General features: G+C 43.8%; 1 protein-coding gene and 1 non-coding gene across 2 annotated transcripts in view; both read right to left on the reverse strand.

The window, feature by feature from the left end:
* LOC126485332 (fringe glycosyltransferase) overlaps nt 1–27,725 on the reverse strand; it is a 653,108-nt gene that overhangs the window by 11,587 nt on the left and 613,796 nt on the right. The window lies entirely within an intron of this gene.
* Trnas-cga (transfer RNA serine (anticodon CGA)) lies at nt 3,556–3,630 on the reverse strand. Its single transcript has one exon. It is a non-coding gene; the product is annotated as a tRNA-Ser (tRNA).

Genomic DNA, 27,725 nt, shown 5'->3' on the forward strand with positions numbered 1-27,725 from the left:
GGACTCCTGCAAAATCATTTGACAGTCCAGGTGTGCTTGAAAGCTTGCAGATGTCTATGGGTTTATGGGTCGAGTCTATGCAAGTACATATACAAGTGAAGGATAATACGGCCATTTGGTGTCAGACATTTCTTGTTTCAATGCTACATATTGTGGGGTTTAGAGAACTCCCAGAGGTGACACCTACAAACTTGATAAAAACTGCAATTCAATTGCAGAAAATTGGATACTTTATTACCAACAGATGCATTCGTACCCACAGGTGAAGCATAGGAAAGGAATAAAATGGCCATGGTTTGCAGTGTGTACTACAAGTTTGTGGAGGGAGGCGGGTTGGAGTTGGTAAAAATTATTAGCCAGCTATGCTCATATTTCAGTCATGCTTGTTTTTGTAAGGTGAAGAGAGAAATCCCATGGAAATCAGTAACATACTGTGTATGTTGCACACATCCTTTTCAGTTGTTCAAAAGGATGGGTACAATTAAGCAACGAAAAAAACTTTAGGGATTCTATTGTGGTGCTGCCCTGCAAAAGTTCACATTTGTCTTCAGTGTAGCACAACATGTAAACCATTGCCGAGCCAAAGGAAACTGCGTAAACTGCTGTGAACAGCATGAAAAGCAGACACAGCGTTTCTGATTTGTTTCTGCAGTGTAATACCAGAACAGACTGAAGCTGCAGTTTAGTAGAATCAATGACAACAATATCTAGGTCTGTATGAGAATTCTGTAGGGAAGAAAAGAAAATTCTGTGTTCCAGATACCAAGAAGTGGCAAGGTATCGTCTCGTTACTGCCCCCCTCCTCTCCCCCTCCCCATTCTCCTTGCGGACGTCAAATTTTTAGTTCTATATAAACTTCGAGTAATTCTTGGCACTTCTGTTCACGCTCTCATCAAGTGACAGTATTCTGAATCTGAAATTAATATTTTCATTTCTCATTTAAACCGAAGATACGTATGTTGTTATACGCTCTAATAATTATGTTGCACGATTTCGTATATTTGTCTCGCACTACCCAGGTTATTTTAGTTGCGTGTACCCCCGGCAAACATTCAAACAAATGCCATATCTTCAACCGCTGGAAATACGATAGTATGGTGTTTCCGAACTCTTACAAGTTAGACGCGGGTGACAGCTGCTTCTGACTGCTATAGCAAAACCGGGGCTAAATTGTCGAAGATTGGCGTGATATTAAAAATGGAGCTATGTTGAAGTTATGTGTACCCTCTGGTCTAGCTTCTTGTTCCTCTTTTTCCGTCATTCATCCTTTCAGATACGCACGATTTTCCACCGCAAACGGAATCACAAAATAAGAGGGGTTGATACATTGAGCTATGAGTTGACGGAGCGCTCCTACGGAACAGCCTACCGCGCCAGAACCAACCTTCCCCCGCCTGTATGTTTTGGCGATAAGCTCTGAAAGCTCTTGAAGAGTTATGACGAGGGCCACACTACCAGTCCCTGTAGTAGAGGCTCCCTACACCAGCTTTTCTGTCAAGACATATTACTAGACACATTTTAACAGCATCAAGGGAGCAACGTACTCACCAAAAATCGGTATTAACTATCTTTACTTTGTGATGTCTTTTCTTCTAAAAAGGAAAGCTTCTTATTTTCAATTTCAAGTAGTTTCTCATCATAATCTTCTGAATACTATTTCTTCACGAGCAATTTAACTTTTTTTTTTTTTTTTTTTTTTTTGGTATCGTACGCGTTGCTCGAGTTTCAGATTGGAACTTCTGACCTTTAAGTATCACCTATTTCATCTAAATGATCTCCATTATTAGTAAACTGCTCTTCACTACGACAGGATACATTTGAATCAATCTCATTATACCTTATATCCTCGTGATCACAAGCAGAGCCTTGCGTTTCATCGTCAATGCTGCTTAGAGTGGTGTTTGGATTGATGGTGTCCGTCAGGAAGAACACGTAAGTGAAAAAGGCCACAGTTCAGACGTATTCGCTTCCTTGGAAGGTGTATTATCGTTACATTGTACGATATATTACTCTGGTATACAACACAGAGATATACAAAGAAGGCTCTCCTGACTTCTAATGGTATCAGATGAAACAAACAACGCGCACAGACATTACCAACTTTGTGGATCGCATAATAGAAATACTCCTGTAGCATCACACGTGAGAGAAAAGCTTCCAGCACTTTCCGTCGAGAAAGGTAAGTAACGAATAAATAAGATTATACTCCGAAGTATCAGGCACTTGATAACTTACTATATTATTAGTCATTTATTGTTGTTACATAATCATTTAAATACGTATGGTACTGTAAAATGGAACTTATTTGTCGATGTTGTTGTCGTTGTCTTCAGTCCTGAGACCGGTTTGATGCAGCTCCCCATGCTACTCTATCCTGTGCAAGCTTCTTCATCTCCCAGTACCTACTGCAACCTACATCCTTCCGAATCTGTTTAGTGTATTCATCTCTTGGTCTCCCTCTACGATTTTTACCCTCCACGCTGCCCTCCAATACTAAATTGGTGATCCCTTGATGCATCAGAATACGTCCTACCAACCGATCCCTTCTTCTAGTCAAGTTGTGCCACAAATTTCTCCACTCCCCAATTCTGTCCAATACCTCCTCATTAGTTATGTGATCTATCCATCTAATCTTCGTTTGTCGATACGTGGAACAAAACACTGCGGTGGGACACTGCAGAGAACATTAGCAATGATTTTACAAGACAGCTAATTCTCCTATTAGCTGAAATTAGTAAGTAGATTTCTTATGCAAACGAATCTTCTAATTAAGGATAGGGCCGGCTGGAGTGGCCGTGCGGTTCTAGGCGCACCAAGCCGACTGACCGCTACGGTCGCAGGTTCGAATCCTGCCTCGGGCATGGATGTGTGTGATGTCCTTAGGTTAGTTAGGTTTAATTAGTTCTAAGTTGTAGGCGACTGATGACCTCCGAAGTTAAGCCGCATAGTGCTCAGAGCCATTTGAATTAAGGATAAAGTATTATTTTACTTGTCTTCATTTTTGTTATTACATTAGTACAAAATTCCTCTCGTATTTTACTATTTAGAAACAAATGGGATTTAAAATAAACTTGTCAGATTCCTTCGGAAGTTTTCTAAGAAACTACCTGACGATGAGGCTCCGTCCGCCTATTCATCTTCAGTTTTGACATGCGACGCTAGCACGTCCCAGCGGCCTCAGTTAATTTTAACTTAGGATAGTTTATAGGACAGGGGAAGAGGACTCAGACTACACCACCTCCTCAACACGAGGAAGAATTGTTACCGTAATAATTCTCTAAATATAATACAAAACGCTTTTATGAATTTGGAGCAAACTAGGAGGAATCACATTTCATAAAACCTTCGTCAGGCACTAAACACACCACAAGATCGAAGAAAATTACTTGTTTTGTTGTAATTCCAGTACTACCTCCCACAACTTGCACGTAATATTGCTCATGTGATACCGAGACTGCTGCTGGTCCCACAAACAACTACTTGCTTCTAGAATGAAGTTTTCACTCTACAGCGGAGTGTGTGCTGATATGAAACTTCCTGGCAGATTAAAACTGTGTGCCGGGCCGAGGCTCGAACTCGGGACCTTTGCCTTTCGCGGGCAAGTGCTCTACCAACTGAGCTACCCAAGCACGACTCACGCCCCGTCCTCACAGCATTAATTCCGCCAGTACCTCGTCTCCTACCTTCCAACTTCACAGAAGCTCTCCTGCAAACCTTGCAATAGGTCCCGAGTTCGAGTCTCGGTCCGGCACACAGCTTTAATCTGCCAGGAAGTTTCAACTACTTGCTTGTACCAGGCTCTTTAGCTTTTCGCCATGCATCACCGTGTCACGTGATTGGCTAGAAAAATTCATACTGATTTGAAGCTTGTGCACGGTCGCACGACAACGGACAATCGGATCGTCTGCAGTGGTAGTGCCCCCATTCCTCTGCACGTGTTTGTTTTATCCACGCAATGACGTAAAAATTCGTGCGACGCTTTGTCGCAAGTTTACGCACCCAGCGGGCATTAGGCCAGAGCAGTGGTGTCGCGACTGTGTACGTTAAGATTGTGGTGCGCCCTCGGTAGATCCCGATCATTATCGGGTAAATGGCTGGTGCACGATAAGTGCGCTATACTGTAAGGTGAGACACGAGGCACGCTGGAGAGAGCGGGGCACGCGATGGTCGCGTGCGGGCGCGGATTTACGGCACTGGCGGTCCGCCGCGGCTGCTGGCCGCATTCCGCCCGGCCGGCCGGCCGGTTTTTTAATTTATGGAGCGAGCCCCCAGCCACAGCCACCACTGACTGCCGGCTCCCTGCTGGGCCGCACTCTACCCGTCACTCCCGGCTACCAAGCCGTCTCCTCCTCGCATTATCCTCCTTTTTCCCTGCTTGTACTACCAGCTTTTACATTCCTGAAGCCGATTTCCACCGCTAACCCCCACTGTTTCATTATGCTCACCTTCTGAACAGCTTGAGTCCGCACGGCAGGTACACTCGCCCTCCTTTACTGCTAACCTGTGCTGAACTGCTGTGCTCCTGTTGTACTATTCCCGATTACTGGGATCAAAGACAGTCCTTTACCTTCCACGACTAGACCCACGTAATACGACTCAGTGTCCAAGACACGGACACGTATTCTAAAGGAAGTGGAGTCTGCCCCTCACAGTCGTATTTTTCTCCCGCCGTTGTCCTCAAACATGCCAAACGCGCAACGGGCCGTTTCATAAAACGGGCTACTTCTGCCCCCGTCCGTCGTCCTCTTACGTTTACCACAACGCTTAATCTATCGACGATGACGACGACACTCTAAATTCCAACAAGCATGCCTTAACACTATCATGTTGCTCCCCACAGCTGATTAATATCACTGTTAAAAACGCTAAATTTAAATCATCGCACTCGCACATTTCTGTCAGTTATCGGAGGATGGCTTAGCAAATGCACCTAAAATAACAGTTTGGTGGATTTTTAAAACATCCATGCATTAGTATTTTCTTGCTCCAAGATTAATCCTCGAAGAAGCAGTTTCGCAACTGTTGTACACAACATTTTTCTCCGCCACGCGAAGTCAGATTTAGCTCACTGGATGATCGGTACGAGAAACAGAAAAACGCTCCCAAAAAAAGGTTGGCAGCAATGCAACAACCCCTCTTTGTCAGTGCGAACTTTTTCAAAAATGGTTCAAATGGCTCTGAGCACTATAAGACTTAACATCTGAGGTCATCATTCCCCTAGAAATGAGAACTACTTAAACCTAATTAACCTAAGAACATCACACACATCCATGCCCGAGGCAAGATTCGAACCTGCGACCGTAGCGGTCGCGTGGTTCCAGACTGAAGCGCCTAGAACCGCTCGGCCACTTCGGCCGGCGCGGACTCTTTCCTCGCACTTAGATTCAGACCACAGAGAAAGATGAAAGGGGGCAATTACAACAAGGCTTTACCCTACGTATCGAGAGGTAACTCCAATTCACAACACTCTACTTGGGATCAGTATGATTCTGACGAATGCAGTTTAAGAAAGCATGTAGTGGATCGCGAAATGGTCACACACACGTTACCAATATGATCCAAATCGTTCAATCTCAGTTTGACAGTCAATATCCTTTAAAAATCGACACGCCGCTAGGACACGCCACGTAAGAGACACTTAAATATCTCCGAATTCAGTACATCCCATCAATACCCCGAAACCTTAAAGCCAACGTTACACGTCACACATGTCGTATCCAAGTCTGCACCAACGCCCCTTGCGTACTATAGTCGAACAGTCAACATTTCGTTAGCCCTATTACACGATACATCTAACGCGTAAGTATGTACCGATGTCCCAATATTCCTACATATCGGCTTCTTTACGTTGGTTACGTCGTTGAGTGCATAAGTTGATCTTACCCTGAAGCTGCAATTTACTCAAAATGTTCAAATGTGTGTGAATTCCTAAGACACCAAACTGCTGAGGTCATCGACCTCGAGACTTAACACACTACTTAACTGGTTTCGACGCTGGCTGGGAAGAAGGATGACAGCAGGGACGAACATTCCCCGTTATTAGAGCAGTTGAGGTCAGAAGATCGACAGGAATTGAGAACATTGTCAGAATTGATATGTTTTGTCGATCGTACATGACAGAATTCTCGCAAATGACACAGTAATCATGGAAGCTACATGTTGTGGACGAAACCCGTCTTTCAGCGTAAGGATTCCTTTCCATCATCTGAACTTCTACAATTACATTCACAGAATAGACTTTAGAGAATCTTCAACTTGTTCGTGCAACTCAACAACATAAAGTGATTCAATTCACACATTCTATCCCTGTGAGTCGTATCGCATCTGCATATAGCCGACGTCGATACATCAATTTCGCACCAGTATCCTTACATCAAAAAATGCTACAGCTTGCAGAACTTTCATGAACATTTCAATAGACTATAGACTATAGCTTGAACCTTGAACATATCACTGAATGCCTGTTCCCTCTAAGAGCTTCTGTAACATACTTTGGACTGTTTAGCACTCGCACATTTTTTCTCTACTGGTCCACCCTCTTGCTTCATATTTACGTCACAAAAGCCCTCGGTCTACAATACATTATTTCGGAACATCACCCCAGAACAAATTATTGCATTAGACTGTTCTTAACCTTTTTCTTCACAGTGACGTTGCCTGTTACTATGACGTATTTTTAGGATCTGGTGTTAACTACTATGTGCCGCTCATGTACTTACATAAATTTGTTTTAATCATCAAATGTACTATGTAATAATTACATGGACTGTCATTTGCTCAGTAGGGTGCTGTTTCTGTGTCACGCAACACCTCCACCAATAAGAAGAAGTGTTTCTGAAGGTGTTCCTGCAATTGAGTATGGAATTTCAAGAATACAGGGAGTGAACCTGTATTCACTATCAGGATTCGGTTGTAATCCGTGACGTAATGGTGAGGGGTTGTGGGAAGAGGGAGGGAGAACAGAACAGTGGCAATAATCATTTTGCTTTTTTATTTGGAATGATGCGTGTGGTGACATTACTAGCTGCAGCGAAGCCAGGTGTCTAGGTTAGGTTAAAAAGTTATGTTATAGGAGTACCTGTTATTGAATTTGGTCGTCCGTCAGAATAATGCCGGTTTAATGCAGATCTCCGCACTAGCCTATTTTGTACAAGCGTCTTCATCTCTGCATACCTACTGCAACACACATCCATTTTAACCTGCATGCTTTAACTTCGGTCACCTGTATTTTTTCATTTTTTTTATGCCCCTGGATGTGTGTCCCATCAACCAATCCTTTCTTTTAGTCATGGCATGTACAATTCGTTTCTTTCCCAAACTGCTCAGTACTACTTCATTAATTATCCCATCTGCCCATCTAATCTTTAACGTTTTTGTAAAGCACATTTCAAAAACTTCTATTGTAATCTTGTCTGAAGTGTTGATCGCCCACGTTTCACTTCCTTAAAAGGCTACATTCAGGGCAATCATACTTATATTAGATGTTGACAAATTGCTCTTTTCTCATAAACGCTTTTCTTGTTATTGCCAGTCTACATTTCATAAGGGGTAGTCAAATGAAGAAGAGACGGATGGGGAAAAAAAGTAAATTATTATTTCGAAAGTAGTCGCCATAACTATGAATTCATTTATCCAACTGTGAAACAAAACGGTCAATGCCTTCACGAGAAAATGTTTGCGGTTCCATTTTACCGAGGCGTGGACCTCTTCGTCCAAAGCAAATCGATAGCCGCGAATGTCTTTCTTTAGGACTTCAAAAATATGGAACTCCTAAAGGTAGACGGAACTGTGGGGAGGACGTATAAGCGCTTCGCAACGGAATTTCTGCAGCGTTGTCGAAACAACCTTGGCAACATTGGACGGGCGTTATCCCACAACAGAATCATACCATGCGTCAACATTCCTGGGCATTTGGACGTCATGGCGCGCCTCGATTAACGCACAGCGGTACGTGGACACTCCTTGAAAATTAAAGCACGCAATGAAGTCTAAACTCTCACGAATCTTGACGGACGGCAGCATCTGTTGCAGGAAATGCCCTCCAACATGTCGCCAAAGTTGTTTTGATTACGACGCAGCACTTCCGCCGGGAAGCCCTTACACGCCCTCCACACGGTCTCCATCTCTCCCAATGCGATTTCCGTATTTTTGGAGCTCTCAAGAAAGACATTAATGCCCGACGATTTGCCTCGGATGAAGAGATCCACACCTGGGCACAATCGTGGTTCCGTTGTGTAATGGTACTTGAATTACGTAACCATTGCGGCACCTCACCTCAACCTCTCGATACCAGCAATATTCTACTGTGTTTCTGTAAAATAGTTAACATATTTCTGTGACAACATTCAGATTTGATTTCATTAATGTAGAGGTAGTTCGATACATAGATATGTATATATTGCAATGATATTATTCTTATGTGTATTCTTTCTTTTGTCACTATGATCTTTGACGTACTTGTAACTCTGATTTTTGGGCGCGTAAGCGGTTATTTTAGAGAGTCAAGCTTTGGTCGTCATGTTAAAAAGACGCAGATTGTAGTCAGTTTATGAAATGTGAACTTTAACAGTGAGGAAGATATTTTCAAGTATGTTTTATATTGTGAAGTGATGTTTTGGAACGAGTTACGTGATATTGCAACAAAAGTAATAAAAAAGAAGTGTAACTTAAATTCGGAGTGCTGATTACTTTTTTGCATCACCATTGTCCTAACTTGCAAAAGTTTAATCTTCAAGAATGGTTTATGAAACACATCTAAAAAACTTTTGAATATAGCAGAATAACACCTAGGCCTCTTTGCATCCGAGCTTGGAATCATCACTACCTAGATTTTCGACGATTGAGCCATGAGTTCACAACAAGACCAGCGTGGGAAACACGAAAAGATGAGTGCCTAGTTTATCCATTATTTCAAGAAATGACTTTATTAACTGTGCTCTAAAGACACCTGCCACATAATATAACCTTGTTGTCGCTCGAAAATGCAATATTTAGCAGCGTGAGCAACACTACAATCATAATTAAGCTTTGACCTCTGTTGTGGTAGGGTTGTTACAGAGTTGGCAACCGCATACGATTTTCCAAGAAGGCACTGACCGCCTTATCTCACAGTGGGTTAACTGTACTAACAATTATGGCGATTACTTTTGACATAATAAACAGCTTACTTACTTTTTCCCGTCTGTCTCGTTTTTTATGTGGCTACCCCTGACGTGTCCTGTCTTTTAATACGACCACCGTAAGCTATTTTAACTGTACAAATACTGTAGCTAAACTTTTCTACTGCTTCTAGTGCCTCATTTCCAAATATAATTCTGTAAGGATCGCCTGATTTAATTCAACAACCTTCGTTCTACTTTTGTTATTGTTTATCTTATAACCTCGTTTCGAGACATTCTACATTCCGTTCGACTGATCTTCCACGTCCTTTTTTGACTCTCACAGAACTGCAGTATCGGCAGCAGACCTTAACGTTTGATACGAAATAACAGAGACAATGTTATTAAGTAGTACAAAGCAGTGTTCCTGCGGACATACATGCATGCGTGTCCAAAGTAACATTACTTCGTACTTCTTAATAACACAGGCACTGCTATTTCGTGTTTATTCGCCAATGCCAGGCTGTCGACTCTCCTGGACAGGAACATGTGTAACATACGAGTGCGGGTTGTGCCACACGGACAACGAAATATGGAAGCTTAGGTCTGGCCGTCGTTCGTGCACTGATAGCCGAAGCGATTAAGGAGACCGCTCGCGTAAAGCTGGAAATCTATCTTCAAATCCCTATCTAGCACCGATTTTCAATGTTGTAATTCCGATATACAGACGATGAGGGTTCATATTCGCAGCTGCGTTCCTGTACTTATAGTTTCAGTTTCTTCTTCTTGAACCTTAATTACTTTCCACACTCTCCTTGATTTCCTCTACTGCTTGCACAATTTTGCCGTTAAGACGTGTATTTTACTCGTATTAGATTTAGATTGTTGGTTTATGTTCGCCATTTCGGCCTCGGGAGTAGACAACATTCCACTACGACTACAGACGGCCTTGGGAGAGACATTCCTGACAAAACTCTACCATCTGGTGACCTGGATGTATGAGACAGCGAAATAACCTGATTTCAAGAAGAATAAAATAATTCCAATCCCAAAGAAAGGAGCTGTTGACAGATGTGAAAATTATTGAACTATCAGTTTAATAAGACACAGCTGCAAAATACTAACGCGAATTCTTTACAGACGAATGGAAAAACTGGAAGAAGCCGACCTAAGGGAAGATCAGTTTGGATTCCGTAGAAATGTTGGAACACGTGAGGCAATACTGACCTTACGACTTATCTTAGAAGAGAGATTAAGGAAAGGCAAACCTACGTTTCTAGCATTTGTAGACTTAGAGAAAGCTTTTGACAATGTTGACTGGAATACTCTCTTTCAAATTCTGAAGGTGGCAGGGGTAAAATACACGGAGCGAAAGGCTATTTAGAATTGAACAGAAACCAGATGGCAGTTATAAGAGTCAAGGGGCATGAAAGGGAAACAGCGATTAGGAAGGGAGTGAGACAGGGTTGCAGCCTGTCCCCGATGTTATTCAATCTGTATATTGAGCAAGCAGTAAAGGAAACAAAAGGAAAATTCGGAGTAGGTATTAAAATCCATGGAGAAGAAATAAAAACTTTGAGATTCGCCGATGACATTGTAATTCTGTCAGAGACAGCAAAGGACTTGGAAGAGCAGTTGAACGGAATGGACAGTGTCTTGAAAGGAGGATATAAGATGAACATCAACAAAAGCAAAACAAGGATAATGGAATGTAATCGAATAAAATCGGGTGATGTTGAGGGAATTAGATTAGGAAATGAGACGCTTGAGGTATTAAAGGAGTTTTGCTATTTGGCGAGCAAAATAACTGATGATGGTCGAAGTAGAGAGGATATAACATGTTGACTGGCAATGGCAAGGAAAGCGTTTCTGAAGGAGAGAAATTTAACATTGAGTGTAGATCTAAGTGTCAGGAAGCCTTTCTGAAAGTATTTGTATGGAGTGTAGCCATGTATGGGAGTGAAACATGGACGATGAATAGTTTGGACAAGAAGAGAATAGAAGCTTTCGAAATGTGGAGCTACAGAAGAATGCTTAAGATTAGATGGGTAGATCACATAACTAACGTGGAGGTATTGAATAGAATGGGGAGGAGTTTGTGGCACAACTCGAGAAGGAGGAGGGACCGGTTGGTAGGACATGTTCTGAGGCATCAAGGGATCACCAATTTAGCATTGGAGGGCAGCGTGGAGGGTAAAAATCGTAGAGAGAGACCAAGAGATGAATACACTAAGCAGATTCAGAAGGATGTAGGTTGCAGTAAGTACTGGGAGATGAAGAAGCTTGCACAGGATAGAGTACCATGGAGAGCTGCATCAAACCAGTCTCAGGACTGGAGACCACAAGAACAACAACAAGAACATTTCGATGACGCAGTGGGTCAAAAACGTATGGGTGGTATCGGCAGGGACAATATTTCCAAAGAATGAAAGCCAGTATTTCGCTACCAGTAGTGTCAGAAACGTGTCGAGTATCGCAGTTTTTATAGCGCGAAGCCAGCTGGCGGGGCGTGGGCTAGCGCCTGCCTGCCTGCGCTCGGCACGGGCTGCGTCCGCCCATCCATCAGCCGCGTGCCGGCCGCGACAGCTGAGGCCGACCGCTACCGCTGCCGGCTGCCCCGCCCACTCTGGCCGGCGCTCTACCCGTTTTTTCTCGGCCAGCCACTGTGGTGATTGATCCGCCTTTTAAACATGTATGAAGCACGATTTGTTTCTCTCGCTGCGGCGGACGGCACTCTCCGCAGGCTCCAGCGCGTCCATTCGCCGTTGCTTACCGCTTTCGAAACGTCAACGGCGCCGTTCGTTGAAGATCTCTTCAAGCTTTCTCTTTATTACTCTCGCTGTTTGGTGGCACATACACAGGAATGCCGCTAGTCTGTCGGTGGTTCTGGATTGAGCCATTCGGTTAACAGTAATTGGAACTTCATAGTTACCATACTGAGGTCATTGGAGATTCAGGACTGTGTATGGGCCTGAGCTGTATTTGGAAGCAGGAAAGTTCGAGGATTGAGTATTTTGGTGGTTTCCTAACAGTTAATATCGAGCAGGGATGCAGCACTCCGTTTTCAAGCGACGAGTGGCCTACCGGGACCATCCGACCGCCGTGTCATCCTCAGCGGAGGATGCGGATAGGGGGGGCGTGGGGTCAGCACACCACTCTCCCGGTCGTTATGATGGTATTCTTGACCGAAGCCGATACTATTCGGTCAAGTAGCTCCTAAATTGGCATCACGAGGCTGAGTGCACCCCGAAAAATGGCAACAGCGCATGGCGGCCTGGATGGGCACCCATCCAAGTGACGATCACGCCCGACAGCGCTGAACTTCGGTGATCTCACGGGAACCGGTGTATCCACTGCGGCAAGGCCATTGCCGAGCAGGGATGCAGGGTACATGAAAACTCTCCCCTAGATTCCTGCAATTTCTATGTACAGCGCGTGTCTCGTAAGAGTCGTCAGGCGCATTTTCTCCGGCGTTTCGGCAGATATTTCAATTTAATTTTTTCATTGTGTAGCTGCAGTCAGCCCAAACACTGCCAGTGAGGGCGGAAGGCATTGGCTTGTTTCCCGTTACGAACAAAATGATTTTGAAACAGAATTATACGTGCCCATTTGATTGAGCGGTCACATGTTAGTCTAGTGCAATATTTGTTTAATCAATATTTACTAACAGGAGCAGTAGAACAAGAAGAGTCCTTAGTACTTTGGCAGCTACCGAGCAGCGCTCCTACTGCATGTGAGTAGCACTCAGCGCAGGCCAGGACGATCCTGTCGCTACCGGAGTGCTTGATTATTCTTCATGTTTTACTGTCCCTGTTAATACATATCGATAGAACAAAATCGCACTAAACTAATACGTGACCGCTCTATCCAATGGGCACGTAAAATTCCGCTTCAAAATCATTTTGTTTGTAACGGGAAACAAACCGACGGTTTCCGTCCTCACTGGCAGTCGCATGAGAGACGCTATGAGCAGTATTTGTTTAGGCTGACTAGACCCACGCATTGAAACAAAAACTGTAAATATCCGCCGCAACGCCACAGGAAAAGGACCTGGCGCACTTAGGAGAGAGACCTTGCAAAGAAGGAAAAGACTGATCGCTGACTCATCATGCCCAGCCCAAATCGCTAAGGATAGAAGATTGAAATTTTGAGACGATGTTATGCTGTAGGCATAGTTTCAGAAGGATCTTTTCGGAATTTCGCTCCTAAGGAGATGAAAAAGGAGATATAAGGTATTTTGAAAACATGTCGCTATTAAGGCTATTTTGAAGCTAGAACTACGACTAGTAAGAAATAAGAAAGTACGCTTTTCACCATTTTTGTAAAATTCAACCCCTAAGGGGGTGAAAGCTTTTTTTTAAATAAATCACTATTAAAGAACTACTAAAGCATTTTTGAAGCTACATCTTTGAAAACTGATGGTTCAAATGGCTCTGAGCACTATGGGACTTAACATCTATGGTCATCAGTCCCCTAGAACTTAGAACTACGTAAACCTAACTAACCTAAGGACATCACACAACACCCAGCCATCACGAGGCAGAGAAAATCCCTGACCCCGCCGGGAATCGAACCCGGGAACCCGGGCGTGGGAAGCGAGAACGCTACCGCACGACCACGAGCTGCGGACTAAAAACTAATATTTAGCTTCTAGTTTCGAAATAAACTCGCTATATAAAATTAAACACGTTGGAACACTTTAATTATCCAAAGATTCGCAGCCATGTAAAGGGTCACTAACTCTATAAAAGAGGGCGTAGCTACTTACAAATTCGAGTGAAGGAAAACAGATCTGTAGACACCACACAGACCACGCGAGCGAAACAGCGGGCGCTGACCTAGATTTTGATATACAGGGTGTAAAAAAAAAACTACGTATACAAATCGTTGGATTGTTTGGAGGCGGTGAAAAGAAACTTTTGCTGTTTGATGAAAAATGCAACAGGTGTACTCTTTTTCTCGCTAAGCGTCCATGAGGGTTTCAACGCTAGTCATGTTTAGAGTCGGTGTTCAAAATGCCGTGTGCTGAATAGTGTTTTAGAGACGTTGCTCAAAATTTCTTCCGCTTACATTAATACGCATCTGCGTGGTGGTGATTGTCTTAAAAGGTCAAAAGAGCCATGTGTTTCACGAATAATGGCCGCAGCTTCAGGCAAATAGGCAACCACTTCTCGTGGAGTGTCTAACACCGTCTCTTACGCCAAACGGTTCATCCCTCCTCGCTCCCAAAAAAAGAAACACACAGAAACAAGGAAACATCTATAAAACAGTATCCATCACACAAAGATTTGAACAAAGTCTACTAATTTCAATAGCGCCAACACTTTCGTGGGTTCCTTGTGGGGAAACTGTGTGCTTGTAACATTTTTATCAGAGAGAAAGTGTTTAGAGATCATAAACACCCTAAAATTTTGTATATGTAGTTTTTGTACACTCTGCATAAATGATAATTTGTAGTACGGAGTGTGATGAAATCACAAATTCCAGTGTGTAATATACACTTCAAATATAATTTTCGATTTCATGATAAAGAGAAGCAGTAAAATTGTGTCACTTAGCCAACCGCCTTTCTACAGTGCACGCCAGTTCCATGGTGTGCGAGTTCGCTATCAGCAGCTTAAAATACTGTTACGTTATGTCGCACTGGGCATCAACCATATTGATATCGAAAAACCATATTGATATCGAAAAACCATATTGATATCGAAAATGTGAATGCTTTTCGGTGGCGACATGTGATTTATTCGAGTGTTTTACGTGGTAGTGAATGATCGTTGTGTTTCTCCGGTACGCTAAACCAGAGGTGGATTGAAGCAGTTACTACAGGAAGGTGCACTTGCATCGCGGAAGTAACAGGCGTCACAGGTGGAAGGAGACAGCACAACATGCGCGAGAAACATCCCGTTACAATAACTGCAGGAAGAAAACGTCCTAAGTTTAAGCGGCGAAACACCATCGGGACAAGCGACATAACTCTAAAAAGTCCAACTGACTTCGGCAAAAAAGTTGCGGAAATTCTTACATGTTCTGATTAAAAGAACGGTACGTAGTTCATCTAACAGGATTTTAGTATTAAATTCCCGTAATTAAAGAAAGGAGCTTTTGCAAACTTAGATATTTCTGGTACTTTAAGTTGTAACAGCTGAAGTGAACTATTCCACACTACAGACTCAGGGTAACCCGTATGTACCCGCGTTCTCGATCCATACGAATTTAATAGCTAAGGGACGTTAAATTTAATAGAACCGTACAACGTTTAAATTTACCCATCTGAAACAAATAGTGAATATGAAGTTAGGTTTATAGGCTGTAAAACAGTGCATCTAATTGTACAGATAAATCTTTAAACTTAGTTTCTTTTAGTTTGCAGAAGAAACCCTGTCGCTTTTGTAGTAAATATTTTTATGTTTTTCCCCTTTGAAGCTACGAGAAAGTAGTTGCAACAACATTGTGTTGGATTCCGTCATGGGTCATTTCAGTACGCTGCTCAAATCGGACGAGGTTACGTTCGAAGACACTTCGTGACGTTTCACTGCGTGGAATTTGTTACATGAAAGAAACTTATTCAAGCTGTTCCGTGAACACTACGGACGCGATGCGGAGTGGTGAATGCGGCGGCGAACTTGTGAGGCAGTGCAGAGGGGCGGAAGAGTTAATCAATAGGAAAGCTGGAATAACAGCGGCAGGAAACAAGAAGCCTTTCCCATGAGAGTCGCCGTCTCTGCCGTCACCGAATAAATCCTGCCAATTAGCGTCCGGCAGCGGTGCGTGGCAGTCGTCCCTAGACCCGCCCATTAACGTGTCTGCGCCGGCTCCCTGGAGGGACATCTGCGGAGACTCGGAATTCTGATCGTAGACTTTTACACAAAACTCTGGGAAAAAATGTGAATGGAGGATGGCAGGTTTCCTAATAACCTTCCAGCTATCGCTCTAATGGTACGGAAAACAGGAAAGATCAAACAGACGCAGAAATAAATTTAAAAAAAAACGAGTGGAAGATCTAGACAGTGTGGGCATTTGTCTCAGAGCTAGTGGTGGAGGAGGAAAAAAAGGTAGGACTAAGAGTATGTGCTGTAAACATACTCCAGATTCCAGGTACTTCGAGATGAAAGATTTTGACCACGAACATTTTTGTTGCAAAGGGAACTTACGCAGATTACATCAGATCATTGTGATTTTGTATTTTGCTTGTTGATTACTCCTCACTTCAGATGCTCGCCCAAGTGTATGCGCCTTGTGTGTGTGTGTGTGTGTGTGTGTGTGTGTGTGTGTGTGTGTGTGTGTGTGTGTTTGGGGGGGGGGGGGGCTTTATGCCGTGTCGCGGTACGTGAGCAAGGTAATCAGGTCCTCTATCCGAATGAAAACTGAAGCAGTCGGCATCTTTCTCCTTAGAGGAGAAAATGTACAAGTAGATCAGCAACAAGCCAAACATTTTACGATCTTTTTCATATATCCCTTCGTTCATAGTTCGCCGATTGCAGGACACTTCTTATTCGGTCGACCTACGACACTGCAGTTGTGTGTTTCTGATAGCACGTAAACCTCTTAGAAGTAATTATTTATGTGCGAAACCTCGAATTCTGTGTTCGTATGGCGACAAAGATCACGCAGGCGTACTGGATAGTATGAGCCGGAACAAAGACAAGTAACTGTTCAGTAATAATTTCACAAGTACATTCCGTTAACCTTCTGTGCGTTTGGTTCTCTTTTCTTTCTGCCATTGTCCGAAGTGTGTTTTCTTTGTGCAGATGTGATCCAACTACATTCTTAAATCTTCCTTATCGAACATCGTAATTTTCCTTTCGTTAAAAATTTATTTTTGTGACTGAATTTTATCGGGAATACGGAGTGTTTTAGTTTGTTACTGCAGGGTCAGTTCTTTTTGGCTAAAATTGAAAAGTGAGTAAATTACTAAAGAGCTTTCAGTTTTTAACATTTTCGATGTAACTCTCGTGTTGCCATTTGATAGTAGTGCGGTTTGAATCCCGACAGGGGATTCTAATTTGCCGCGCGGAGCGGCCGCGCGGTTTGAGGCGTCACGGGTTGAACTGCGCGGCCCCTCCCGCCGGATGTTCGAGTCCTGCCTCGGGCGCGCGCGCGCGCGTCTGTGTGTGTGTGTGTGTGTGTGTGTGTGTGTGTGTGTGTGTTTTGTTCTTAGCATAAGTTAATTTAAGTAGTGTGTGTGTAAGTGTAGGGACCGATGACTAAGCAGTTTGGTCCCTTAGGAATACAAACACATTTGAACATTTTGTATTGTAATTTAAATTTTTCGCTGTTTCCCTACATCCATGAAGACGAATGTTGGGATGGTTCCTTTTAAAAGAAACTGGCCGATTTTCTTCCACGCTTTTAGCCCAGTATGAGACTGCAAGCTTGTGCTACGGCACTGATGTGGGCAGAGAGAAAGAGAGAGAGAGAGAGAGAGAGAGAGAGAGAGAGAGAGAGAGAGAGGCTATCGATGCAGCCAAAAAATGTGCTATTGTTGTTCTAGAAATTCTAGGTAACCACGCTGGGAAACTTGCAACGATGAACTGCACAGACCACGGACCCTGTGTGCCACCCAATAACGTAACTTCTCTTGTTACGTTTTGGTATTATAATCATAATCATCGGTCGTCGTCTAAGCAAATTATTGTAAGGAGGAATGCTTGTGAAGTCCTATGAATAGCATCTAACCGAATTACTGTAGGAACCAACAAATATTTATATAAGGCAGAGCATAGTTCTTAATTTAGGCCCTGCGAGGTGGCGAGCCAATAGAAATGTGTGAGCTGAGGCGAACAAATCGATTATTACATTTCGTCATTTGAGTGAACACTGTATGTAGTTCGAAGTGTTGTTATAACACAGCGTCTGTTTTAAGTCGTATCATTACAATATTTTTGTGACGCGACTGTCATTGCCTAAGTCCCCCTTAAAGAGCTATATTACTGCTGTTGCTGTGCCATGTTCAGGTTTCCCAGTATAGACGCATCAGCAGCAATACAGGTGGTGAAGCAACCTGAGGGTATATCTTTTTATAGATTGCGACCTTCGTAGACAGGAGGTGGCGCGCTAAGTACGCCAGAATGAGATTGTGGGCGTCGTAGCGAGCCCAGACGAGGCCCTGACGTTCTTAGTAAGTGCATTCTGGTCGTTCTAGAATGCTAATGAATGTCTCACTGCCCGTTTTGGTATATGTAATGTCTCTCCCGCACTAAATTCTGCTGTCAGGATAGTCAGCTCGACTTGTCAGTTGTTTGGAACTGTTCTCGTTAAACGCTACTGGACACGATCGAGTAGTGGGCGTGGCCCGACAGAGCGCTGTCTGCAGCTGCTCACAAGTACATCTCGTGCGGTATACAACAGACACAGTGGACCTACAGAAAGGTCAATGTCCGCGCAACCTGCGCGAGTAGTTATCGCGCTACCAAAGAAGCCTAACATATAATAACCCGATGTAAACAAACTGTTACCATCACTATGTACATTCGCAAGTTACGGAAGCCAAGTGTGATTCCTCCCGTCCGTTGCAGGAAGGAAGCTTTGTACGTGACGAGGTACAGCCATAATCACGTCCGAAGTGATGTCTTCCACATACAGTAACCATCTATCATTTGTCTCGTAAATACGGTAACGCAGTCACATAAATTATCACCATGGTATCAATTCATTATTATACTGGCTGATTTTTCGATGCACAGTGCATGACAACCATGATTAGACGCTTATAGTATTTTCCTCCTCCTGACATTTCGATTTGCAACAGCAACTGTTATCCACCACTGCTGTTACTAAGAAATGCATGGAAACAGGACACACACACACACACACACACACACACACACACACACACACACACACACACACACATTAGTAATATATATATATATATATATATATATATATATATATATATATATAAGTTCCGCGATTGGCCTCTCGGGCAACGCGTCAGACTGTGGATGCAAAGGTCTGGAGTTAGATACCCAGTCAGTTACGACTATTTTTGCCTGTCACTTTTCCCTTTTAGGCCGGCCGGTGTGACCGTGTGCTTCTAGGCGCTACAGTCTGGAACCGCGTGACCGCTACGGTCGCAGGTTCGAATCCTGCCTCGGGCATGAATGTTTGTGATGTCCTTAGGTTAGTTATGTTTAAGTCGTTCTCAGTTCTTGGGGACTGATGACCTCAGAAGTTAAGTCCCATAGTGCTCAGAGCCATTTGAACCATTTTTCCCTTTTATCGTCTCTGGCAATGTTTGTTAATGCAATCAATGCCGAGTTACGTCGCGTTTCGGAGTCTGTGTTACACTGTAGGTCCTCCTCTGACAGACTGGGTATGTCAGTTTAAAGGTCGTAGGGAAGCAACGGCATAACACACCCCTAGGACCTCCTCCTCCGCTTTATTTCCCAAATCACTCGGATTCTGCCCTACTCGTTTTGTTACTCTGTTCCCAACATATTTGCGTCATTTCAGGATGCAGTCCTATTTACTTAAGGTGCTTATAAAGTCAGCGTCACGGCGCAAGACATATCCATACCGGCGTAGGCGATCCTATTGAATCTTTACGACTACGTTTGCTATCTTAAACGAACCCTGGGTGTGGTTGTTGCTTACCCTGTCTTTTAACGGTCAGTCTGTGACGGAGATACTCTCCATTGTGTTACTGCAATATCTTTCGTTCATGATATAACATTTTGATACAAATTCAAACGTAGGTGTTTTAATTTTTTTAGCATACAAATCCTAGACTACTACATAAATAGAAATATCCATGAGTCCAACGTCATATGTAAATGTATGTATATCGTATTTCATGTAATATTAACCGCAAGTAAAAAGTGCTATGGCCTGATAGGGTAAAGTTAAATCTCACCAATTAAAGAAAAAAAGTAGAGAAGGTGTTGAAAGGGAGAACTCTGAGAGGAAGGGAATTTTGTCTTTCTGGCGTTCGCGGGAATTTTCGCGTTCGGTAATTACACAATGGCAAGTTAATTCTTGAATCAAGAAACGGACAGTGATCAAAGTATTGGAAGAAGAAAGAAAACAATTTCAAGAAACAAAGTGAAACATTTCTCTGGCGATCACCATGACAGTAATGAAGAAACTTCCCCAGACTCATCACGGAGCATTGTTGTACGAGTAGTTTTTTATATAAGCTTTTACGTACATAAATTATTCAAATCCTGCAGGAGCTGAACAATACAGAAGACCAGGAGAAGAACAGAAGATATAAAATTTATCAAAAGAGATTCGACGCATAAGATCGTCAGGATCGAAGAAACAGGCTGACCGGGAGAACGAGAATTACGGAGTTTTCGTCAGAAAGGTGTGAGCATATGGAACAATAGAAGTGCGTGCGTGCGTACTACACGAATATGAATTTAAAAATAGGGATTTCTTGATATCCGTTTGACCTATGACAGCGCCATCTGGTTTCCCCCTTCAAGCTAGACGAGGTTCGTTCTTTGTAGTTTTTTCGTTTGATGCTTATTTCGTGAGATGTTTAGCCCGGTCACTATCAATGGACCACCCTGTATTTAATGAAAGACCACGCTTGTCATACACGACTATATACATACCAATAGGAACCTTGTTATTGCTATTTCATATTAAGGTTCCACTTAAGTTACAAATAATGAAGCACAGATGTTTAACAGAGTTTGAACAGGTTCAAAACAGGTCAAACATTTACAACTTCACGTAGGATATGAAACGTTTTATCTACCTAACTACATGAACACTATTGTATTACGTTTTCTTAGCAATTGTTATTTGGCCACATATTGGTTCGAAGAAGACATCTGTTTAATTGAGATTTATTACGAATGATCAGCAGTCAGTGAAGAGACAGTCATCTGAGTTTTGGTTAAGAACAGTGAGCGTTAGTATATTCTTCACACAGACGTAGCGAAAGGTCAGTATTCCAGTGTTAGTTGGTTAGTCATCTCAGCAATATTAAAAACGTTTTAAATCCTACAAACCAGCGTAGCAGGGACTCCAAGTGAGAAAAACAGATTTATAGGAGCTTACCGAGGAGGACAACGATGGACACGTTGTTGGAGCCTCAACGTTCTGACTGAGAACTCTGACTGCAAAAACATGGATGGGTCTTTCAATGATTGTGGCGGCGCACTATTTCCTCCTTCCTACAGTCGGTCCACCAATCCACCCTCGTTTTACAGACTTCGGTCAATCTGACGAGTGGCTTTGCACTTCCAGGGCGCTTCTGGCCAACCATATTCAGATTCCTCCCCTTCTCCTACTCGGTAGGTAGGAATGCTTCTGTACTTCACATTAAGGAACTCCAAGTTTGGTAGCTACAGCGTTCAGCTGAAAGCCAAATGTCACTGCCCTTCCTCTTTATGGCTACCAACAACAGTGTTTCACCTCACATGGCCCCGCGCAGAGGGCTTTCCTGACTGGGGGTCGCTGCTGTTGTACCCTAACCTGCGCAAACCTACTGATGGTGCCGTTCTCATGGGGAAAGTATCAAGCCTGCTGCCTCTGCTAAGATATGCCTTTAGTAACAATCTACTGTGCCACCTTACAATAGTGTCTAGGCGGTGGATGAAGTTATTAGTTAATTCTTTGCAGTGAACCTTCTCCCGCGGGAAGGCTCTAGCGTTACTGTTTCCCTCCGGTAATAAAAAATGTCACCACTTTTGCCCTCCCTCTGCATTGTGTCGCTGATTTTCTATCTTGGAATGCCTTTGCTGTCTTCCAAAATCCCTAAGCTTAACAGCGCACAAATCATTGTGTCGTCAATATATGACATACAGCTGGTCTTACTGCTCGTTTGTATACATGATGAACCAGAACTCCACCGAAGAACTTTCAGAAGTGGTAGTATGGACCAAAGAATGAGAAAAATGTCCAGCAAACTTCGGTCTTAAGGTATGGATTTTACAGCCCATGTCTACCAGACTTTTTTCATCTTTTTGGTCGTTAGTGCCACTTCTGATAGTTTATCGATGGAGTTCTGGTCCACCTTGCATGTTTCTTTTGATTTCCACTGCCATTCTTGCACAGCAGCTAACTCTTGTTAATGACCTCCATTTCAACCAGCACTTTTTATAAGCTATTCAACGTCCTTATCTGAGGAAGCTGCGAATGTTATTACCGATCCGAACTACTTGAACTAATCGGTTGTTGCTGTAAGGGGCATTACCTGGGTGTAGCTGTGGTTTAGAAATGGTGGTCGTTCTTGAGACGTTACAGTTCATATACCCCCGTTTTGGTCTCGTAAACTGTAGCGCCGTGGGCTCTCGAGGACGCCTCTACCCGGGAGGCGGACAGGGAGTGCTCGTCCAGGGTCCTACATGTGTGAGTCTGCGAGGGCTGCAGGGAAATGAAACACCTGCCACGGAACAATAGGGCTGGAGAAATAAATTCCGTTAACAAAACTACATCGGAAGGCTTTTTCGACATATTTGGAGTTTGGGCTGGGGGTGGACTGTGTGTTTAGGACGTAGTGCACAAAAGAGGCGCCGGCGGAAATGCCTGTACTAAGCCAACGGCGGCGTTTACAATTCTTGGTAGGATTCTCGTTGGGGTCAGGTAGCAACCAGTCATAAAAATTTAAAGCCAAAACGATCTTTTCGTAGTTAGTATGACCGCAGAAGATAGACGTGAACTACGTCCTATGGGACCGTTGCCTTATAGAACACTGTGGTGTTGAAACCAACCTTTGTTTGATGACGGCTTTACTTACAATAAAACGTATGAGGGTGGGAAAAATATAGAAAGACCAAAAACATAACCCATTACCGTGCAAAATACGGTGCAGGGAAACGGTGGTCATCAAATCAGATTACACCACCGCAGCACTATGGCTAATATTCCCGCAAAATAGTGGCAAGTTCTGATAGCGATGATGGAGGCGCACGGCGATTGCGCACCCTTATCTCCATAGCAGATCACAAAGGTTCAATGATATTGAGATGATGTGACTACAGTGGCGAGGAGAGATGCAACAATTTATCTTCGAGCTCACAAAACCAGTCGTGGACTACGCGAGCTGTGCGAACAGGAGCCCTGTCGTCTTGGAACAGAGCATCACCATTCGGGGACAAACACTATACCGCGTGATTGGTCCGATGAGCCAAAACGGTCACATGATCCTTAGCAGTAATGTGACCTTATAGAGCAACTACGGGGTCCATGGAGTACCACAATGTGGCTGCCAAAATCAGCACCGAACCCCCGCCATTTTTCACTCTTGGGACGTAAAGTCGATCATAAGTCAAACTCATGCGACCAAATGATTTTCTTTAATTGCTCCACAGTCCAGGTTTTACGGCTTTGAGACCATGTTTTCCTTTACGCGCATTTGTATCACTTATGAGTGGTTTTGGAATTCCAGCTCACGCTGCCCTTCCTTTTGTTTTTGTGCTGACGGGATTCACGAGTGCTACCTTCAGTTTTGCGGTGACTCTTGCAGCTGTCGTTCCCGTATTTTTGTCACAAGCTTCTTCAATGATCATCTATCAAGCTCATTCAACACAGAATTTCTTCCGCACCATGACTTGCCGCAGGATGTTTTTCCGCGTCCCCTGTACGCTATATATACCTTCAATAAGGTGCCTCTAAACACCAAACACTTCAGCTATATTGCTTACGGAAGCTTTCACTAGACGAGCACCAACAATTTGTCAACGTTTGAATGTTCTGATCTTCGACATAATCCACTCACATCTACAAAGAACGCTGTTCTGACCACGACTGATACTTGAAACGTAGTGAGGACATTGCACAGATATGGTCCACGCTCAAATATAACAGTGCAGCCCGCTGGCTTGGGTAGCATCTGCACTTATGTTTAAGCACACATTTATCGCGGTGTTTCGATGTTACTGTTCATCCCCTGTAGATAAAGAGCGTTATACAGAAGTTACGTAACGACCCCAGTCTGACGTTGCTTTTTAAAACGTGCTCAGTCCTACGATAAATACAAGAGGTAGTACTGAGTTAGCCGTAGTTGTGTCCGGCTCTCCGGAAAGCGCGCCAGGCGGAGTGCTTTCGCTTCGCGTCTAGTGTTTCCGGTGGCGCTTTCGGTCTGGCGCGCTGTTTGGATCGCTACCGCCCTCTGGCGGGAGGTGGAGCAAGTGTACGGTCGCGTGGCGATCGAGGAGTACGTACTGGGCGGTGACCAAGAGAGATGGTGGCGCGAGCGGGGCCCTGTTGTTGGGGATCGTCAACTGCTCGCCACGTGCTTTGGCCGACTTCTTGGCTGTCAGGGGCTAAGTCTGCCTTGCCCGCATGTACGTGGCTTATGAAGCTTAGAAGCCGCGGTGCAGGAGATCAGCGCGTGGGACCGTATGTCTTCTTATCTGGCAGCGGTTGGCTCTGTCGAGCATAAGTAAGTGCAACGTGTTCCCGGCGCTACAGAGTTATGTATATAAAAGGGTTTTTTCAAGTTCTAGTGAAGTGTATGAGTTTCTTCACCAGTGGTTTTGTTGGGGTCTTCCCACCACAGTTTTCGTTTGCCTTTCCGCGGGAATGTGGTAACTGCTTCTTGGTCGGGCCGTTTCATTCACACATTGATTGGGTGATTTAGGGTCGGTGTCGTGTGTCTCTGTGGTTCAGAGCCTGTACAGGCACCGCCTTTGCTACATCTTCTGGTTTTGGGTAACTCGGGGAGATGGTGGCTTGTAATGCAAGTTTTGGGGCTGATCTTCTGTGGCCCTGTAGACCACCAATAACTATTCCGACTATTGTGATCTGGGCCCCTTTAGACGTCACTCCCTCGCCGAGCTAAGGAATTTTTTTTTTTTTTTTTGGGGGGGGGGGGGAGAGACTGCATTTAATGTGAAGGTTTATGTGCTGGCTTAGTCGCATTTATCTAGTAACAACTGACAGGTGTAATGTAAGTTATTTAACTGGCAAGAGATAACTATTTTAACTTTAGTACAAACTAGCTACTTAAAGGTTTTTTTAGCAATTGTTCTCTTTTATGTATATGATAAGTTTAAAATCTTATTATTGAGAAGTTGTTAACGTCATACCTTGCAATCTCCTTTTCATAAAGAAAATTTGTAAGCTATTGAAAATTTTTTTTTGAAATGGTTTTTTTAAAAATGTCAGACTTAAAAATTTATTATTGAGAAAGTCTTTTAAAATAAAAGGGTATCTTGAGCAGTGTGTGTTATTTCACCAGCACCTCCTGGCCCTTACTTGCACGATAACGTTTTGGAATAACATGTGTACTTGAGTAGTTGTTTGTGAACCGCCCTAATTGATGGTTCACTGAGTACTCCGAGCACTGAAAATGTGTATAGGTACTATACTGCCAAGAAACCCCGAAGACATAGACGTGAGCGTGATCCAATGTTTCCAGACCGACTGCGAGTAGGGGATTTGAATGCCCCCCCTGCAGTACCGATATATTAGGTGGCCGCAATTAAAGAGCGAAACTACACGCGTGGAGGCGCGCGGCAGGGTGGAGCCCAAGGACGCATATCTGGAGAGCCGGCGATGGTGCTCCCGGAGCTCCAATTAGGGCACAAAAAGGCCCGGGGCGGCCACTGGAGCAGGCATTCCGGCGGTAAGAAGACCGGCCCCGCGCGCAGCCCCGGCCAAGGAGAACTTGTTCCCCGCGTCTGCCTCTGATTGCCCCGGTGCGCCCGCTCGAGCTGGACCTGATGCTGATGCTGATGGCCGATAGCGCCGGCAGGTGTGCTCCCATCCAGACCAGACGGGGCCCACCGCCGTCTAAGTCTGCTGCTGCCGAGAGACTTGAGGCGTGCCTCATGTTAAACCCAACAATTTAAATAGCGCTCACGAATCGCGCCTTTTCGGTTTTCTCCATACTTTTAGAATTTTAAGCCCAGTGCCCGGACCTCGATTTCCTGAACCAATACGACGCAATTCTTAATAACTGTTGTTGTTGTTGTTGTTGTTGTTGTGGTATTCAGTCCTGAGACTAGTTTGATGCAGCTCTCCATGCTAAGCTTCTTCATCTCCCAGTACCTACTGCAACCTGCATTCTTCTGAATCTGCTTAGTGTATTCATCTCTTGGTCTCCCTCTACGATTTTTACCCTCCACGCTGCCCTCCAATACTAAACTGGTGATCCCTTGATGTCTCAGAATATGTCCTACCAACCGATCCCTTCTTCTAGTCAAGTTGTGCCACAAATTTCCCTTCTCCCCAATTCTATTCAATACCTCCTTATTAGTTATGTGCTCTACCCATCTAATCTTCAGCATTCTTCTGTAGCACCACATTTAGAAAGCTTCTATTCTCTTCTTGTCCAGACTATTTATCGTCCACGTTTCACTTCCATACATGGCTACACCCCATACAAATACTTTCAAAAACGACTTCATAACACTTAAATCAATACTCGATGTTAACAAATTTCTCTTCTTCAGAAACGCTTTCCTTGCCATTGCCAGTCTACATTTTATATCCTCTTTACTTCGACCATCATCAGTTATTTTGCTCCCCAAATAGCAAAACTCTTACTACTTTAAGCGTCTCATTTCCTAACCTAATTCCCTCGGCATCATCCGATTTAATTCGACTAGAGTCCATTATCCTCCTTTCAAGACACTGTCCATTCCGATCAGCTGCTCTTACAGGTCCTTGGCTCTGACAGAATTACGTCACCGGCCAACCTCAAAGTTTTTATTTCTTCTCCATGGATTTTAATTCCTACTCCGAATTTTTCTTTTGTTTCCTTTACTGCTTGCTCAATATACAGATTGAATAACATCAGGTGTAGGCTACAACCCTGTCTCACTCCCTTCCCAACCACTGCTTCCCTTTCATGCCCCTCGACTCTTATAACTGCCACCTGGTTTCTGTACAAATTGTAAATAGCATTTCGCTCCCTGTATTTTACCCCTGCCACCTTCAGAATTTGAAAGAGAGTATTCCAGTCAACATTATCAAAAGCTTTCTCTAAGTCTAGAAATGCTAGAAACGTAGGCTTGCCTTTCTTTAATCTATTTTCTAAGATAAGTCGTAGGGTCAATATTGCCTCACGTGTTCCAACATTTCTAGGGAATCGAAACTGATCTTCCCCGACGTCGGGTTCTACCAGTTTTTCCATTCGTCTGTAAAGAATGTGTTAGTATTTTGCATCCGTGACTTATTAAACTGATTGTTCGGTAATTTTCACATCAGTCAATAGCTGCTTTCTTTGGGGGTGGAATTAGTATATTCTTCTTGAAGTCATAACTATAACTCGGAAAAATCGCCTTCGAAGATTAGAATATTTCTCACCGCCAGTAAGCACGTAATCGCCGGCAAATTAGTGGCAGCATATAATTATACGACTGACGTTCGAGAAGTAAAGCAACACTTGTTTCTGCAAGCAGGTTGGTTGGTTTACTCAGGATTCCAGTACAGCACATTATTCCCCACTACAAAACCTTGTTTCTCAACATAATCTGCGTTCAAGTTTAGGGCCTAACGCCACCTTACTGGTACGACCGATATGCTCCCAAGCTATCACTCTACTGCTCGACGTCGGAACCAACGTCTTGCTCCACCAATAAGCTCCCCATCGCGCACGTACAGCTTCCCGCAGAATGCACGTTTCATTGGGCCAAATGGCTGCTAGTCGGGAAATGCGAGATCCGGGGTGTAGGGTGGACGAGGAAGAACAGTCCAGTGAAGTTCTGTGAGCTCCTCTTGCGT

Source organism: Schistocerca serialis, chromosome 1, assembly GCF_023864345.2.
Source record: "Schistocerca serialis cubense isolate TAMUIC-IGC-003099 chromosome 1, iqSchSeri2.2, whole genome shotgun sequence".
Lineage (NCBI taxonomy): Eukaryota > Metazoa > Arthropoda > Insecta > Orthoptera > Acrididae > Schistocerca > Schistocerca serialis.